Below are 19152 nucleotides of genomic sequence, written 5' to 3'. Positions count from 1 at the left end.
CATATAGGGCTAGGTGGGAAGGAAAAGGAAAAGTAAGGAAGGAAAAAAGAAAAAATGGCACAGTGGTGGACAGCCAGTGAGGGTAGCCGGGGGGCTGGTGAGAAGACAGGGAGGTGGCTTTTGGGCTAGTTGGGAGGGAGAAAGAAAAGAAAGGGAAAAAAAAGGGAGGGAAAGAAAAAATGGTGGGGGTAGGAACCAGTGGTAGGGGCAGGGTGGACCAAGGGCAGTGATGAGCCAGTGGCAGAGTGGTGGGGGTCTGGTGGGAAGGAAAGGGAAGTGGTGTATGGGGCTAAGTGGGAGGGAGAAAGAAAAGGATAAAAGAGAAGAAAATAAAATGGTGGCATGGTGGTGGCTGGCAAGTGGGGGTGGGGCAGACATGGGGTCCAGTGGGAAGGGAGGGGAGGTAGCATACAGGGTTTGGTAGGAGCAAACACCCACTGCCATCAAGTTGATTCACACTTTTAGCGACCATATAGAATAGAGTAGAACTGCCTGACAGAGTTTCCAAGGAGCGCCTGGTGGATTCGAACTGCCGACCTCTTGGTTAGCAGCCACAGCACTTAACCACTATGCCACCAGGGTTTCCTTGGTAGGAGAGAGAATGAAAATAAAGAAGTGGAAAAAAATTGGCAATACAATATAAGACAGCAGGTGTGGCAGGGTAGACCTGGGGTGGCGGCAGACCAGTGTCTCTCTAGCCTCAATGACACTCCAGGGGCTGGCGGGAACGGGGAAAGGTGGTGTATGGGGCTAGGTGGGAGAGAGAAATAAAAAGAAGAAAAAAAGGGGGAAAGAGTCACATGGTAGGAGGTGGTGAGACTGGCTCTGGTGGGGGCTTGTATTGTGGACCCCGGTGGTAGGGGCTGCCCGAATGGCAGTGTTCTTGCTTCTACTCGCCATAAGGATAAGGGGTGGGAAAGTGTGTTTCTCTGGTTACCAGGTGCTCTGTTTTCTGCTGGAAGTTCCATGAAGTTGCCTTCTCATCCTCCCCATCTGGGGTCATTGCTGGCTATGTCAAGATGGTGATGCTGTGCTGTGCTGTGTTAGTTGGCAGGGTCCCTTCATGCTGTATCTCTCCTCGTTCTCTGTTTTCCATCAGTTTCCTCTTCAGTTTGGTGTTTGATCTAGTTCTTTATCCCTTCATTTGATACTCAAGTTTCCAGGATGGACTTTTGTACCTATTTTACTTAGTTTTTTGGGTCTTTGTTGCAGAAGGACAGCACGCTACATCTGTCTAGGGTGCCATGTTGGTTTTGCCTTCAGTACTGCTTATTTTCTTAATCTTATCATTTAGTAGGACTGCAGATGATTACTCATATTGTTACTGGAATTCTTGTCAATGTCAATTAAAATTTTTCCTTCCAATTGAGTTAATCTTTTCTAAAGTGGCTCAAGTCATTAATGAGCAATAACCTAGCTATTCAACATCTGGGTGCTTGGGGAGCCTCCACACTTGACTGACTTGATTAAGTCTTCTTGACTTAGGGCATAGCAACAGGGAATGTGCACAATGGTATAAACCCTGGCCACCTGGTCTTAAACACACATTTACACACTTAGAGGATATTTGTTGGGAAAAGTTAGGACTGAAGAGCTTCACCAGCATTATTGCTTCAAAACTGTAAGTAATTATATGCTTGTGATGGGATGATATTCTGAAATGGGATATTGTACACTGCGTTCAATGAGCTCCTGTCATGTTTTTAGCAGATTACACTAGTGTGAATTCAGACCTCCTGTTGCTATGATCTAAGTCAAGGAGACAGCTGGAAGCCCCTGAAGTCTTGTCTTCTCTTTTATACTACTGTATCGGAGGAGGAGAGGTACTTTAGGAGGAAAACCAACAAAGGAAATACGATGAAGCAACAATGCTATGTAAGATAAAATTTAAAAATAAATAAAAGCCTGGAGAAGAATTTTTTAAATTCAGAAAAACCTGGAGTAGAACAGAAGGTACTAGAAGTATGGGACAAGAAGGGAGAGTAAGATAATACCACTCAAGCCATTTTTTTTCTCTCTCTGAAGCACGGTACGGTGACAGAATTCTGCATGTCTCATTTCATGATCTGAAATTCTGAAGGTCTTGAAAAGGAGCAAGAAAAGAGAGACCAGAACTAGACTGAAGGTGGGTTAGGAAATCATGTTTGAGGAAAGAATGCAAGTCCCCACACACTGTGACTGAAGAATGTAGTGTGACTCTACCTCATTGCAGACAGGCTTTTTTACAAGAAGATTCCCTGACATATCAGCCCACAGTGTTCTACAGACAGCCATTTGCTGTCTTGCAAAGAGAGCAAGTACAGAAACCCCACTGAAATACTGGTCATGGTAAATTTTGTTCCTGTAATAGACACAGACGAGGCCACAGGAAAAATGAACTGAGTGGAAATGAGATTTCAGCAATTAGAAATATGCCCAAAAGTTTCAATGACACATTTATCAACTTCTGATCAGAGAACAAAACTGTGTTTCCCTCTGTGGATAGTTATATTACCACTCGGTAATTTTTTGAGTGTTACTATGGCTTTTGGGCACCAGGAGTCCTTGGTATTATGTTTTTTCTTAGCCCCTGTCTTTTGACTTATGTTAAGAGAATTTGGCATTCTTATTCTTGTGCTTTTGGTAGTGTCTCAAATCCCTTTCGGAAGGAGCAATTGTATAAATATTTACAATGGGCATGATCGTTGATATCGTACAATTCTACTGCTTTAATTATGCCTTATTGGTTGCCTAGGAAGCTTGGAGAGAAGAGGAGTCACTGCTATTGGGCACAGTGTTTCTTTTGGGGGTAATTAAAAAGTACTAAAATTTCCTGTGGTGATGGTTGCACAGGCTTTGGTAAGTTTTATCTTAGTTACAATTTAGCGCAAGATTTCTAATTTCCATTTTGACTTCTTGTGGACCTAGAAGAACGATTTCTTTATGGCCCAGTAAATTGACAATTTTGGTTAATGTCCCAGGAGTGCCTGAAAAAAATGTTAATTTTATTGTCATTGGGGAAAATGTTACATATATGTCAATTCCAAGGAGGATGGGGTTTTTTTTTAATGTCAATTAATCATAATTGTTAATTACCTTGTCCAAAACATCTATATCTTTATATATCCCTATATATTTACCATTACTTGTCTGTTGGTTTGTTGTACTATATGGCTTGCATGTTGCTGTGATGCTGGTAACTATGCCACTGGTATTTCAAATACCAACAGGGTCACCCATTGTAGACAGGTTTCAGCAGACATTCCAGACTAAGGCAGACTAGGAAGAAGGACCTGGTGGTCTACCTCTGAAAAAACTGGCCAGAAAAAAACTTTTGAATAGCACCAGAACATTGTCTGATATAGTGCCTGAAAATGAGTTCCTCAGGCTGGAAGGCACTCAAAATACAACTGGAGAAAGGTTGCCTCCTCAAAGTAGAGTTGATCTTAATGATGCAGATGGAGTAAAGCTTTTGGAACCTTCATTTGCTGGTGTGAAATGACTCAAAATGAGAAGAAATAGCTGCAAACATCCATTAATATTTGAAACACGGAATGTATGAAGTACGAATCTGGGAAAATTGGAAGTCATTAATAATGAAATGGAAAGCATAAACATTGATACCCTAAGCATTAACGTGCTGAAATGGACTGGTATTGGCTATTTGGAATCAGATGGTCTTGTGGTCTACTATACTGGGAATGCTTAATTGAAGAGGAATGGTGTCACAATCATCATCCAAAAAAAAAATTTTTTTTTCAAGATCTGATCTCATACAACGCTGTCAGTGACAATATAGTATCCAAAAACCTATAAGGAAGACCAGTTAATATGACTATTATTCAAATTTACACACCAACCACTAATGTCAAAGATGAAGAAATTGAAAATTTTTACCAACTTTTGCAGTCTGAAATTGATCCAAAATGCAGTCAAGATACATTGATAGTTACTAGTGATTGAAACGCAAAAGGAGGAATCAAGAAGGATTGGTACTTGGAAAATATGGCCTTGGTAAAAGAAACAATGGAGGAGATCAGATGATAGAATTTTAAAAGATCAATGTCTTCTTCATTGCAAATATCTTTTTTCAACAACATAGATGGCAACTATACATGTAGATCTTACCAGATGGAATACATGGGAATCAGATCATTTACATCTGTGGAAAGAGACAACGGAGAAGCTCAATATCATCCGTCAGAACAAAGCCACAGGCCGACTGCAGAACAGACCATCAATTGCTCATATGGAAGTTCAAGTTGAAGCTGAAGAAAATTAAAACAAGTCCACAAGAACCAAAATATGACCTTGAGTAAATCCCACCTGAATTTGGAAACCATCTCAAGAACAGATTTGATACATTGAACACTAATGAACAAAGACAGGATGAGCTGTGTGATGACATCAAGGACATATGTGAAGAAAGCAAAAGGTCATTAAAAAGAAAGGAGGGAAGAAAAGACCAAAATGGATGTAAGAAGAGACTCTGAAACCGACAAACGTAGAGTAGATAAAGCCAATGGAAAAAATGATGAAGTAAAAGAGCTAAACAGAAGATTTATAAGGGCAGCTCAAGAAGAAAAGGTAAAGTATTATAATGAAATGTTCAAAGATCTGGAGTTAGAAAACCAGAAGGGAAGAACACACTAGGAATTTCTCAAGCTGAAAGAACTGAAGTAAAAAATTCAAGCCTTAAGTTGCAATATGAAGGACTCTACAGGCAAAATGGAGCCCTGGTGGCACAATGGTTAAGAGCTTGGCTGCTAACCAAAATGTCTGCAGATCGAGTTCACCAAAAGCTCTTTGGAAACCCTGTGGGGCAGTTCTACCCCCAATGAATTGAAATCGACTTGACGGCAACAGGCTTTTTCAAAGGGTTTATGGGCAAAATATTGAATGACACAGGAAGCATCAAAAGAAGATGGAAGGAATACAGACAGTCACTATATCAAAAAGAATTAGTCGGGGGGCCAAGATGGCGGACTAGGTGGATGCTACCGGGGATCTCTCTTGCAACAAAGACTCAGAAAAACAAGTGAATCGATCAACATACATAACAATCTAAGAACGCTGGACAACAAACACAGATTTAGAGACGGAGAACAAACAAATACAGGAAGGCAGTGATTGTTTTCAGAGCCTGGAGCCAGCGTACCAGTCAGGCGGCTTCATTAACATCCGAATAGCCTGAGCCAGAGAGAGAACTCTGATAGGGATCTGACTGCATTTTTTTTTTAGCAGATTTTCTGGAAAAACTAGTTTCCCAGTGATGGCTCGGAGACAGCAGTCCATATCAAACCACATAAAGAAGCAGACCATGACAGCTTCTCCAACCCCCCAAACAAAAGAATCAAAATCTTTCCCAAATGAAGATACAATCCTGGAATTATCAGATACAGAATATAAAAAACTAATTTACAGAATGCTTCAAGACATCACAAACGAAATTAAGGCAAACTGCAGAAAAAGCCAAGGAACACACCGATAAAACTGTTGAAGAACTCAAAAAGATTATTCAAGAACATAGTGGAAAAATTAATAAGTTGCAAGAATCCATAGAGAGACAGCATGTAGAAATCCAAAAGATTAACAATAAAATTACAGAATTAGACAACACAATAGGAAGTCAGAGGAGCAGACTCGAGCAATTAGAATGCAGACTGGGACATCTGGAGGGCCAGGGAATCAACACCAACATAGCTGAAAAAAAATCAGATAAAAGAATTAAAAAAAATGAAGAAACCCTAAGAATCATGTGGGACTCTATCAAGACGGATAACTTGCGAGTGATTGGAGTCCCAGAACAGGGAGGGGGGACAGAAAACACAGAGAAAATAGTTGAAGAACTCCTGACACAAAACTTCCCTGACATCATGAAAGACGAAAGGATATCTATCCAAGAGGCTCATCGAACCCCATTTAAGATTGATCCAAAAAGAAAAACACCAAGTCATATTATCATCAAACTCGCCAAAACCAAAGATAAACAGAAAATTTTAAAAGCAGCCAGGGAGAAAAGAAAGGTTTCCTTCAAGGGAGAATCAATAAGAATAAGTTCAGACTACTCAGCAGAAACCATGCAGGCAAGAAGGGAATGGGACGACGTATACAGAGCACTGAAGGAGAAAAACTGCCAGCCAAGGATCATATATCCAGCAAAACTCCCTCTGAAATATGAAGGTGAAATTAAGATATTTAAAGATAAACACAAGTTTAGAGAATTTGCAAAAACCAAACCAAAGCTACAAGAAATACTAAAGGATATTGTTTGGTCAGAAAACCACTAATATCAGATACCAGCACAATACAAGGTCACAAAACAGAATATCCTGATATCAACTCAAATAGGGAAAGCACAAAAACAAACAAATTAAGATTAATTAAAAATAAATAAATAAATAACAATACACATAACAAGGAATCATGGAAGTCAATAGGTAAAAGATCACAATAATCAAAAAGAGGGACTAAATACAGGAGGCATTGAACTGCCAGATGGAGAGTGATACAAGGCGATATAGAACGATACAAGTTAGGTTTTTACTTAGAAAAATAGGGGTAAATAATAAGGTAACCACAAAAAGGTATAACAACTCCATAACTCAAGAAAAACGTAACAACTCAACTAACATAAAGTCAAACACTATGAAAATGAGGATCTCACAATTGGCTAAGAAAAACGCCTCAGCACAAAAAAGTATGTGGAAAAATGAAATGGCCAACAACACACATGAAAAGGCATCAAAATGACAACACTAAAAACTTATTTACCTATAATTACACTGAATGTAAATAGACTAAATGCACCAATAAAAAGACAGAGAGTCACGGACTGGATAAAGAAACACGAGCCATCTATATGCTGCCTACAAGAGACACACCTTAGACTTAGAGACACAAACAAACTAAAACTCAAAGGATGCAAAAAAATATATCAAGCAAACAATAAGCAAAAAAGAAGAGGAGTAGCAATATTAATTTCTGACAAAATAGACTTTAGACTTAAATCCACCACAAAGGATAAAGAAGGACACTATATAATGATAAAAGGGACAATTGATCAGGAAGACATAACCATATTAAATATTTATGCACCCAATGACAGGGCTGCAAGATACATAAATCAAATTTTAACAGAATTGAAATTGAGATAGACACCTCCACAATTACAGTAGGAGACTTCAACACACCACTTTTGGAGAAGGACAGGACATCCAGTAAGAAGCTCAATAGAGACACGGAAGACCTACTTACAACAATCAACCAACTTGACCTCATTGACTTATACAGAACTCTCCACCCAACTGCTGCAAAGCATACTTTTTTTTCTAGCGCACGTGGAACATTCTCTAGAATAGACCACATATTAGGTCATAAAACAAATCTTTGCAGAGTCCAAAACATCGAAATATTACAAAGCATCTTCTCAGACCACAAGGCAATAAAACTAGAAATCAATAACAGAAAAACTAGGGAAAAGAAATCAAATACTTGGAAAACGAACAATACCCTCCCGAAAAAAGACTGGGTTATAGAAGACATCAAGGAGGGAATAAGGAAATTCATAGAAAGCAACGAGAATGAAAATACTTCCTATCAAAACCTCTGGGACACAGCAAAAGCAGTGCTCAGAGGCCAATTTATATCGATAAATGCACACATACAAAAAGAAGAAAGAGCCAAAAGCAGAGAACTGTCCCTACAACTTGAACAAATAGAAAGTGAGCAACAAAAGAACCCATCAGGCACCAGAAGAAAACAAATAATAAAAATTAGAGCTGAACTAAATGAATTAGAGAACAGAAAAACAATTGAAAGAATTAACAAAGCCAAAAGCTGGTTCTTTGAAAAAATTAACAAAATTGATAAACCATTGGCTAGACTGACTAAAGAAATACAGGAAAGGAAACAAATAACCCGAATAAGAAACGAGAAGGACCACATCACAACAGAACCAAATGAAATTAAAAGAATCATTTCAGATTATTATGAAAAATTGTACTCTAACAAATTTGAAAACCTAGAAGAAATGGATGAATTCCTGGAAAAACACTACCTACCTAAACTAACACATTCAGAAGTAGAACAACTAAATAGACCCATAACAAAAAAAGAGATTGAAACGGTAATCAAAAAACTTGCAACAAAAAAAAGCCCTGGCCCAGACGGCTCCACTGCAGAGTTCTACCAAACTTTCAGAGAAGACTTAACACCACTACTACTGAAGGTATTTCAAAGCATAGAAAAGGACGGAATACTACCCAACTCATTCTATGAAGCCACCATCTCCCTGATACCAAAACCAGGTAAAGACATTACAAAAAAAGAAAATTATAGACCTATTTCCCTCATGAACATAGATGCAAAAATCCTCAACAAAATTCTAGCCAATAGAATCCAACAACACATCAAAAAAATAATTCACCATGATCAAGTGGGATTTATACCAGGTATGCAAGGCTGGTTTAACACCAGAAAAACCATTAATGTAATCCATCACATAAATAAAACAAAAGATAAAAACCACATGATCTTATCAATTGATGCAGAAAAGGCATTTGACAAAGTCCAACACCCATTTATGATAAAAACTCTTACCAAAATAGGAATGGATGGAAAATTCCTCAACATAATAAAGGGCATCTATGCAAAGCCAACAGCCAACATCATTCTAAATGGAGAGAACCTGAAAGCATTTCCCTTGAGAACGGGAACCAGACAAGGATGCCCTTTATCACCGCTCTTATTCAACATCGTACTTGAAGTCCTAGCCAGGGCAATTAGGCTAGACAAAGAAATAAAGGGTATCCGGGTTGGCAAGGAGGAAGAAAAGTTATCACTATTTGCAGATGACATAATCTTATACACAGAAAACCCTAAGGAATCCTCCAGAAAACTACTGAAACTAATAGAAGAGTTTGGCAGAGTCTCAGGTTATAAAATAAACATACAAAAATCACTTGGATTCCTCTACATCAACAAAAAGAACATCGAAGAGGAAATAACCAAATCAATACCATTAACAGTAGCCCCCAAGAAGATAAAATACTTAGGAATAAATCTTACCAAGGATGTAAAAGACCTATACAAAGAAAACTACAAAGCTCTACTACAAGAAATTCAAAAGGACATACTTAAGTGGAAAAACATACCTTGCTCATGGATAGGAAGACTTAACATAGTAAAAATGTCTATTCTACCAAAAGCCATCTATACATATAACGTACTTCCGATCCAAATTCCAATGTCATATTTTAAGGGGATAGAGAAACAAATCACCAATTTCATATGGAAGGGAAAGAAGCCCCGGATAAGCAAAGCATTACTGAAAAAGAAGAAGAAAGTGGGAGGCCTCACTCTACCTGATTTCAGAACCTATTATATAGCCACAGTAGTCAAAACAGCCTGGTACTGGTACAACAACAGGCACATAGACCAATGGAACAGAATTGAGAACCCAGATATAAATGCATCCACGTATGAGCAGCTGATATTTGACAAAGGACCAGTGTCAGTAAATTGGGGAAAAGATAGTCTTTTTAACAAATGGTGCTGGCATAACTGGATATCCATTTGCAAAAGAATGAAACAGGACCCATACCTCACACCATGCACAAAAACTAACTCCAAGTGTATCAAAGACCTAAACATAAAGACTAAAACGATAAAGATCATGGAAGAAAAAATAGGGACAACCCTAGGAGCCCTAATACAAGGCATAAACAGAATACAAAACATTAACAAAAATGTTGAAGAGAAACCCGATAACTGGGAGCTCCTAAAAATCAAACATCTATGCTCATCTAAAGACTTCACCAAAAGAGTAAAAAGACCACCTACAGACTGGGAAAGAATTTTCAGCTATGACATCTCAGAACAGCGCCTGATCTCTAAAATCTACATGATTCTGTCAAAACTCAACCACAAAAAGACAAACAACCCAATCAAGAAGTGGGCAAAGGAGATGAACACACATTTCACTAAAGAAGATATTCAGGCAGCCAACAGATACATGAGAAAATGCTCTCGATCATTAGCCGTTAGAGAAATGCAAATTAAAACTACGATGAGATTCCATCCTAATCCAAAAAACACAAAATAATAAATGTTGGAGAGGCTGTGGAGAGATTGGAACTCTTATACACTGCTGGTGGGAATGTAAAATGGTACAACCACTTTGGAAATCTGTCTGGCGTTATCTTAAACAGTTAGAAATAGAACTACCATACAACCCAGAAATCCCACTTCTCGGAATATACCCTAAAGATACAAGAGCCTTCACACAAACAGATATATGCACACCCATGTTTATTGCAGCTCTGTTTACAATAGCAAAAAGCTGGAAGCAACCAAGGTGTCCATCAACGGATGAATGGGTAAATAAATTGTGGTATATTCACACAATGGAATACTACGCATCGATAAAGAACAGTGACGAATCTCTGAAACATTTCATAACATGGAGGAACCTGGAAGGCATTATGCTGAGCGAAATTAGTCAGAGGCAAAAGGACAAATATTGTATAAGACCACTATTATAAGATCTTGAGAAATAGTAAAAACTGAGAAGAACACGTACTTTTGTGGTTACAAAGGGGGGAGGGAGGGAGGGAGGGAGAGGGTTTTTTATTGATTAATCAGTAGATAAGAACTGCTTTGGGTGAAGGGAAAGACAACACTCAGTACATGGAAGGTCAGCTCAATTGGACTGGACCAAAAGCAAAGAAGTTTCCGGGATAAAATGAATGCTTCAAAGGTCAGCGGAGCAGGGGCGGGGGTCTGGGGAAAATGGTTTGAGGGGACTTCTAAGTCAATTGGCAAAATAATTCTATTATGAAAACATTCTGCATCCCACTTTGAAATGTGGCGTCTGGGGTCTTAAAGGCTAACAAGCGGCCATCTAAGATGCATCAATTGGTCTCAACCCACCTGGAGCAAAGGAAAATGAAGAACACCAAGGTCACACAACAACTAGGAGCCCAAGAGACAGAAAGGGCCACATGAACCAGAGACCTACATCATCCTGAGACCAGAAGAACTAGTTGGTGCCCGGCCACAATCGATGACTGTCCTGACAGGGAGCACAACAGAGAACTCCTGAGGGAACAGGAGATCAGTGGGATGCAGACCCCAAATTCTCATAAAAAGACCATACTTAATGGTCTGGCTGAGACTAGAGGAATCCCGGAGGCCATGCTCCCCAGACCTTCTGTCGGCACAGGACAGGAACCATCCCCGAAGACAACTCATCAGACATGAAAGAGACTGGCCAGCGGGTGGGAGAGAGATGCTGATGAAGAGTGAGCTAATTAAATCAGGTGGACACTTGAGAGTGTGTTGGCAGCTCTTGTCTGGAGGGGGGATGGGAGGATAGAGAGAGTTGGAAGCTGGCAAAATTGTCACGAAAGGAGAGAGTGAAAGGGCTGACTCAATAGGGGAAGAGCAGGTGGGAGTACGGACTAAGATGTATGTAAACTTATATGTGACAGACTGATTGGATTTGTAAACGTTCACTTGAAGCTTAATAAAAAAAAAAAAAGAATTAGTCAAAGTTCAGCCATTTTAGGAGATAGCATATTGTCAAGAACTGATGATACTGAAGGAAGAAGTCTAAAATGCACTGAAGGCATTGGTGAAAAACAAGTCTCCAGGAATTGATGGAGTACTATGCTAAGAAATTTGGAAGATAGCTATGTGACCAGCTGACTGGAAGAGATCAATATTTCTACCCATTTCAAAGAAAGGTGAGCCAATGGGATGTGGAAATTATTGAACAATGTCATTAATATCATACACAAGTAAGCTTTTGCTGAAGATAATTCAAAAACAGTTGCAGCAGAATATAAACAGAGAACTGCTAGAAATTAAAGCTGGATTCAGAAGAGCATGTGCAATGAGGGATATCATTACGGATGTCAGATGTATCTTGTCTGAAAGCAGAGAATACCAGAAAGATGATTACCTGTGTTTTATTGACTATGCAAAGGCATTTGGATCTGTGAATCATAACAAATTATGGATAGCGTTGTGAAGAATTCCAGAGCATTTAATTGTGCTCATGAGGAACCTGTACATAGACCAAGAGGCAGTTGTTCAAACAGAACGTTGGGATGCTGCCTGGTTTAAAATCAGGAAAGTTTTGCTTGAGGGGTGCATCCTTTTACCATAATTATTCTATCTGTATGCTGAGTAAATAATCCTAGAAGCCAGCCTACATAAAGAAGAGTGAGGCATCGAGATTGGAGGAGGACTCATTAACAACCTGTGTTATGCAGGTGACACAACCTTGCTTGCAGAAAGTGAAGCAGATTGGTAGCAGTTAGTGATGGAGATCAAAGACTACAGCCTTCACCTTGATTACGCCTCAACACAAAACAAAAATCCTCAGGACTGGACCAATAAACATCATGATAAACAGAGAAAAGATTGAAATTGTCGAGGATTGCATTTTACTTGGATCCACAATCAACGCCCATGGAAGCAGCAGTCAAGAAATCAAACAATGTATTGCATTGGGCAAATCTAATGCAAAAGACCTCTTCAAAGTATTAAAAAGCAAAGATATCACTTTGAGGACTAAGGTATGCCTGACTCAAGCCACGTTTTTTTCAATTGCCTCCTAAGCATCCAAAAGATGGACAATGAATAAGGAAAACCAGGGAAGAATTGATCCCTTTGAATTATGGTGTTGGCAAAGAACATTGAATATACCATGGACTGCCAGAACAACGAACAAGTCTGTCTTGGAAGAAGTACAGCCAGAATGCTCCTTAGAAGCAAGGATGGTAAGACTTCATCTCATTTACTTTGGACACGTTATCAGGACGGACTCATCCCTGGAGAAGCACATCATGCTTGGTAAGGTAGAGAATCAGTGAAAGAGCGGAAGATCCTCAACAATGACTCCAACAAAGGGCTCAAGCATAGCCATGATTGTGAGAATGGAGCAGAACCGGGCAGTGTTTCATTCTGTTGTACACAGGGCTGCCATGAGTCAGAACTGACTTGATGGCACTAACAACAATCACACAATATCTTTATTAACTTTTCTAGCTTGTATTAATTATTAAAAAGATTGTATTAAAGTCTCCAGTTATGCTGATAGATTTGTGTATCTTTTAGTTCTGTCCGTTTTTTTGTTTGCTGTATGGCATTTGAGGTTTGTTTTGGGGCATATATAAATTTAGAACTTTCAAATATTCCTGTTGGACTGATCTCTTTATCATTATGAAATATATTTATCTTTTGTAATGCTTCTTGTATGAAATTCTGCTTTGTCTATTATCAGTATAGCTGCACTTTGACTTTCTTTTACTCTCAACCTTTCTGTGTTATATTTCTTATAAGCAGCATATAATTTGTTTTGTTTTATTTAGTCTGACAGTCTAATCTTCCTTTAGGCTAATTAAATTTTCTATTATTCTATTTTTCCTTCTTTCTAAGGTTAGTTATATATTATTTTACATTCTGTTTTTTGGTCTTCCTAGAGATCACGGCATGTGTCATTGACTTCCTAATATTGCTAGAAATCTAGAATCTTTTAAATCTGTTTATCCTCCACCAACATTTAAATTATGAGTTATGTGCTTACTATATATATTTAAAATGTGACAAGAAATCATTATTACTGTTTTGTACAAATGCCACTCATTTCTATTAAGCTACATATTTTACAATTTCCAACAAAACAAAAAACCAAACCTACTGCCGTCGCATTGACTCCCACTCATAGTGACCCTATAGGACAGAGTAGAACTGCCCCATAGTTATTCTAAGGAGTGCCTGGTGGATTTGAACTGGTGACCTCTTGGTTAGCAGCCATAGCACTTAACCACTATGCCACCAGGGTTTCCATTACAATTTCCAGTACTCTTCATTTATACCTGTGGTTCTATTTTTCCATGGAGCATTTTGATTGCTTCAGCCTGAGGAACTCCCATTGATAGTCTAGTTAATGCAGGCTGATGATGAATCAAGCCTCCAAGATTGTATTGGTCTGAAAACATCTTTACTTTATCTTAATTTTGGTAGGATTTTTTTTTTTTTGCAGTGTACAGATTTCTAGTTTGATAAGTTTTTCTTCAAGCATTTAAAAATGTGATTCCACTGTTTCTAGATTCCATTGTTTCTGTTGATAAGTCAGTTATTAGCCTTATTTTCACTTTTTTGAAAGTAATGTGTCCTTTTCTCTGGAATCTTTTAAGAGTTTATTTTTGTCTTTTGTTTTATATCTTGTATAGATCTATCGTCATACTGAACAGAGCATAATTAAAAGCCAAACTGAAACATCCGGTATTTGAAAAAGCTATAAAATGGGACATGGTAAATATTCATTATAATCACAGTTCCTCTAGCTTTATCCTTGTAAATCCTTTTCTAATTTATACCGCTTGGGTTATTTGAGCCTCTTGAATCTGTGGGATATCTTTCATTAGTTTTGAAAAATATCTCAGCAATTATCTCTTGCGATACCGCATTTGCTAAATTTGTGTATTTTCTATGAAACTGTTCTTCTTTTCATTAATTCAGTGTCTTTCTATGTCCATTCGATTATTTATAGATTTCACCCTCTCACCTGTTTTGTCTATTTGTCATCTGCTTTCTTGACTATATTAGTAATAACCCACTGCCATCAATTCAATTCCAACTCGTAGTGACCCTATAGAACAGAGTAGAACTTCCCCATAGGGTTTCCCAGGGAAGCATATTTTTTCTCTCGTGGAGCAGCTGGTGAGTTTGAACCATTGACTTATTTGGTTAGCAGCCAAGTGCTGTAACCACTGTGCCGCCAGGGCTCCTACATTAGTAATAAATCAAAAAAAACAAACCCAGTGCCATTGAGTCGATTCTGACTCATAGCAACCCTGTAGGACAGAGTAGAACTGCCCCATAGAGTTTCCAAGGAGCACCTGGTGGATGCAAACTGCCGACCCTTTGGTTGGCAGCCATAGGACTCAACCACTACGCCACCAGGGTTTCCACATTAGTAATAATTATGTTAAAAGCTTTGTTTGCCAGCTTCGACATTAATATCATTCTTGGGCCTGCTTCTACTGTTTGTTGTTCCCTTGATTATCAGTATATTTTCTTGCTTTTTCATGTATTTAGGAAATCATTTATTGTTCCTGAACATTGAGTGTAAAAGAACCACAAATAACCCACATGATTTAATCTTCCACCAGAGTAGAGTTTCCCATTCTTGTGTTAGAGAAGCAGAATGAGAGGCTGGCAATTTTGATATTATAAGGGATTTAACTATGTCATGCCAGTTGGCAGTTTTAGTAATAATACTCGGCCTACCTCTGTTTCTCAGGATGTGATTTTCCTAAGCTTTGCTTGTGAGTAAGGTGGATCTTTTCCTTTTCAAAAACTGTAGGAGGTCCAGGTCCGTTCTTCTAAGGTTCTCAGACCAGCTGTCCAATATTCTATTCCTTGAGGCTAAAATCTTTCAAATATCTTGAAGAGGAGACTAGTTTTAGTTTATGCTTGAGGTAGGTTCCATCTTCCTGGCTGCTCTTTGTTTTCTAAAAGCTAAAAGACAGCAGGAGATTTCAATCTGTCTTTTGACTTTAATCTTCAACCTCCTACATAGCCACAGAACTCAGAAAACACGCCATGAATAAAATGAGATTTAAATTCAAGGTCCCTCAAGTTTTCAGTTTGTCATTTCAGACCCACACTACTGCTTTGCTGGTCTTGCTGTCCCCCAGCATTTGCCAAGCCCTTCATAGCAACACCTAGAATTTGCTAATGCAGTCACTAAATAAAAATTGCTGGCTACCAGCAAAGCACTTTGGATGGATTTTTGTTTTTCTGAAATTGTAGTTTTTCTAGCCCTCATTTCTTCCAAAGTTTTCTAAGTCTTTAACAGATTTTTTTTGTAATATTTCCTAGCTGTTCCAGTGGAAGTCGGGCCATTCACACCTACTATGTACTATTTGAAAGCAGAAGTCTCAACAAATATTAAAATGTTTCTTGTTCTCATCTGAAATCCTGTATCACAGTTTCTGGTTTCTAATCATATTCTTATATTGTTTTGTTAATTAATGTGTGTTAGTCTTCTTTGAATAGATTAAAAACTTTGAGACAAGGAATGATGTTTTATATCTTGTATAGATCTATCATAATACTGAACAGAGCATAATTAAAAGCCATATTGAAACATCTGGTATTTGAAAAAGCTAGTCTATGGAACATGATAAATATTCATTATGATCACAATTCTTCTGGCTTTATCCTTGTAAATCCTTGTCTAATCCATATATCCAGTTATCTATTCATATATATACCATCTTTCTCTTACCCCCTGCAAACTGCCTTTATAAAAACTCTGCTCAAGAACTGATAGAGTAAGCCTACATGAAAAACATCTACAGCTTTTGTAAATCTGCTTATGAAAAAGTGGCTCTTTTGCATTGTTTCTTATCCTTTAAGTGTGAAACCCATCTGAAAATCTAGGGTAATGAAAGGTTTATTTTTCATGATAAACTTGCATGCTCCTTTCAATTAAGCAATGAGTATTCCCTAATCCATGAAGTTGATTCTCTGTCTTGACTGCTATGAAAATAAAAAGTTTTTTATTTAGTGACTAAGTTTTCTTTAGTATGTGTATGAGCATGTGTGTGTGTATACACACACATATATAATATATGCAAACACACCCACATATATACAAATATATGCATATGTACATATGTATGTATGTGTGTGTGTCTCTGTACAGTGTATATGTGTTTGATTCCTTTTTATTTCTTCCTGTTTACTTTTTGCCTTTGTATTTGCTCTGGGTTAATTGTGTTGGCATTATTGCACTGTATATTTAGTATTGTTGTCGTGTGCTGTTGAGTAGATTCTGACTCATAGCAACCCTACAGGACAGAGTAGAACTGTCCCATAGGGTTTCCTAGGTTGTAATCTATGGAACCAGATCGCCATGTCTTTCTCCCACAGAGCCTCTGGGTGGGTTCGAACTGCCAACCTTTCGGTTAGCAGCTGAGCATTTAACCAATGTGCCACCAGGGCTTCTGTGTATTTATTATAAAACATACCAAATTTTGAAAATGAGTGAAAGAGCCTATAAATTTATATAAAGCTAATATGATGACCTAGGGTGCCAGTGATTCAACTTTGACAAGAGGTAGGCTCTATATTGCCAGGAGGACTAGCTTAACATTACTCATTTAATAACTGATGAATATTCAATCATTAAGACAAAGGAAAGACAGACAACACAGCCTCCTAAGGTTCTTTTCTTACCATTTTCCCTGACCTGCATTTTTTATTAATAAAAATGTCTAAACGGTTTTCCATGGTACAATCTCAGCTTTCGTGTGTTTAAAATTCACATGTAAAGTATAAAATTTACAAAGCTTATCAAAACTTGCCAATGTTTGGATATCTTAAAGTATCTGAAAAGTTACATGACCTTTTAAAGTTTTTACTTTAATAATGGGAGATGATGATAACGCCCCAGTAGAAGATTTTATAAACAAGAGTTTAAGATATAGGTGGTAAGTAGGCTATGATATCAGAGCTTATAAATCTGTGTGATCAGTAAATTGGGGGAAAATTAATATTTCTTTAATGAGGACAATCTAAAATTTTCTCTTCAAAATTTGTAGTTAGTATTTGTGTCCAGATGTTACACCACTAGCAATTTCACTCCATTTTCCAGATGTCAAATAAGCTCTGCCCATAAAAAAACAGATTGTTAATTCTCCAATTTAAAAGGAAAATTTGTGTAATTATTTGGGGCTGACTACTAATGATTATAGTGTTGAAACAACCTTAAGTTCATGCAACCCCGATTTGTAAACTTGTACTCTAGTGAACAGTAGGTTTGGAACATAAGGCAGAATGAATTCTTAGTGAGGTCCAATGTTGGAGCGAGTCAAATAACACCGGTGTTCTCTATAAGTTGTTATTTAAATATGTTCTATGGTTTCCCAGACTTCCCTACCAGGACCATATTAATTTATTAAAAAAAAAAAAAAAGTATCACAACAATGATTTTTATAAATAAAAGACTTTATTTCAAATATATTTTACAGTTCATGTGTGATTAAGATAGCTTTCCAGACTCTGAAATTTAATACTAAACTGGACAGGCAATATACAAAAATGGTGGTGTTTACTTAGGCTTACTGAATTCCTGCAATTGTTCTGGTATTTTTTTCCTTTTTAAATGGAATCAGTAGAGACATCAACAATAAAGCAACTTTTATCCTACTGGTTGTATTTTGAATAGCAACAAAGTACCATACCATTCCATATTCACTTGCATGTTTGGAACTTGGCAATAAGGGGAATAAAAATGTCATGTATTTGGACTTGAGTAATTGAAAAATGATGATATATTGTTATCAGAGCTGGACTAGTTCATTTGCGGCTGGTAAAAAATAGTTTGCTAAGCAAATTGGTAAATAAAATTGTAGGACATATGTTTAGCCTGCTGAAGAAAACATAACCATTTTAAAAGAACTCTTAGCAATACTATTGTATACACTTTACATACTAATTACAATGCTTGCTTTATTAAACAGGTCTTCGGATCTCTCACCAATTCTCACCTTGCTATATTATGTTACTTTATAAACACAACAAAAATAAATTTTTTTTTCCGTAAACATTCTTCGATTCAGGCATTGAACTAATTCATGCTTACCTCCACCTCCATTGTTATAGCTGAGGTTTCAGTGATGGTGTGAAGTTACAAATAGGGGTGACTCCTGAACCTTTAAATTTGGTTTTTATGACTGTATTGATTTTTAAAACCTACATGTATGAACTTCTTCAAACACCAACAACTAAAATTGGCAAAATTCAGATCAATGAAAAAAAAAAGGGAAGGGGTTGTTCAAGGCATCAGCAGTAGGAAAACAATCTTTTATTGCATCCTTGTCCTAAGCATTCCACAAGGACAAAATGAAGTGAACTTTATTTAGTAGAAGAAAGAAGGTGTTGATAGGGGCTTTGTACCTTGGGTGAGGCAAGTTTTCATGAGAGACAAAATTTTCTCCATCCACATATACCCAGCATGTATGATGATGTTGATCCTTGAAGAAACTTAGGATGAAACTGTGACCAATGTAGCCATAGGTGGGCTATTATAAACCCTGCAGAGAATCTTTAGTCCTCAAATCCTACCATAAATATTTTCCTTTCAAAAGA

The sequence above is a fragment of the Loxodonta africana genome, chromosome 4, assembly GCF_030014295.1.
Source record: "Loxodonta africana isolate mLoxAfr1 chromosome 4, mLoxAfr1.hap2, whole genome shotgun sequence".
In the NCBI taxonomy this organism is placed as follows: Eukaryota; Metazoa; Chordata; class Mammalia; order Proboscidea; family Elephantidae; genus Loxodonta; species Loxodonta africana.
This window is presented reverse-complemented; position numbering follows the sequence as displayed.